Source organism: Cherax quadricarinatus, unplaced genomic scaffold, assembly GCF_038502225.1.
Source record: "Cherax quadricarinatus isolate ZL_2023a unplaced genomic scaffold, ASM3850222v1 Contig1981, whole genome shotgun sequence".
NCBI lineage: Eukaryota > Metazoa > Arthropoda > Malacostraca > Decapoda > Parastacidae > Cherax > Cherax quadricarinatus.
The window spans coordinates 21,797-22,791 of record NW_027197007.1 but is presented as its reverse complement, the minus strand read 5'-3'; the positions used below and the strand labels follow the sequence as shown (position 1 = coordinate 22,791).

The following is a 995-nucleotide window of genomic DNA, read 5'->3' as shown; positions in this document are numbered from 1 at the left end:
GTATTCCTCAAAAACTTTTCTGATATCTGTCTCATCAGCCTCAAAGGGGACATTATGCAGTTTAATCCATGTATAATGTCTGGATACATCGATCATCCTCACATGCACAGCTGGTGTTGCATCAAGACTTACATCCTGAAAACGGTTGACCAACGACTCGTAAACCGTTGCTGAGAGCAGTTTCACAAAAAATCTACATGCTCCGTTCAATGCTACTCCGTACAACTCGCCATCCTGAATGCCATACGTGTCTCTGATGATTTTAGGTAGTAATACCTGGGCTGAAGCTGGCGTTATTGCCCCACTGAGAAGTTCAACGCCGACAGTGTTAATCCTGCGTCTGTAACTGAACGCCATGTTGACTAATGGTAGTTCTCCTGGGCTGACGACAGAGGCGTGACAAGCACCACCTCACACTACTGCAGTCAGGGAACTGAAGTGCGTTTGTGACATCGCTTCTCGGCCTTTTGGCTAAGATCAAAGTGTAGTATCTGTTCTTATCAGCTTAATATCTGATACGAAAACCAATTCGCTGCCTGACCACGGTAGAGTGTGGTTATGCTCTGCACCCCTCTGCTGTTTGTAGGCGAGCTCCCTTGTCAGTTACCTGGCTGCAGTGGTGTGAAGTGGTGCTGTCACACCTCGGCTAACAACATAAGTGCACTGTGATTGTCAAGATGGCTGTTAGTCTGAGACGCCGGATAAATACTGTAGGCATTGAGCTACTTAAAGGAACGATAACGCCTAGTTCTGCACAAGTCTTATTGCCAAAGATCATCCGGGAGACATATGGCGTACAAGACAGTGACTTGTATGGTGTAGCACTGAATGGAGGACAACGAATTTTCGTCAAACTGCTATCAGCAACGGTTTATGAATCGTTAGTCACCATGTTTCAGGACGTGAGTCTTAACGTCACACCAGCTGTCAGTGTAAGAATGGTAGATGTTTCACGGCATTATATGTGGATCAAGTTACGCAACGTTCCCTTTGAG

General features: G+C 46.0%; 1 pseudogene; it reads left to right on the top strand.

Moving 5' to 3' along the window:
* The first annotated feature begins 451 nt into the window (after positions 1-451).
* On the top strand, positions 452-574 carry LOC138851761 (U2 spliceosomal RNA; annotated as a pseudogene).
* Positions 575-995: the final 421 nt, after the last annotated feature.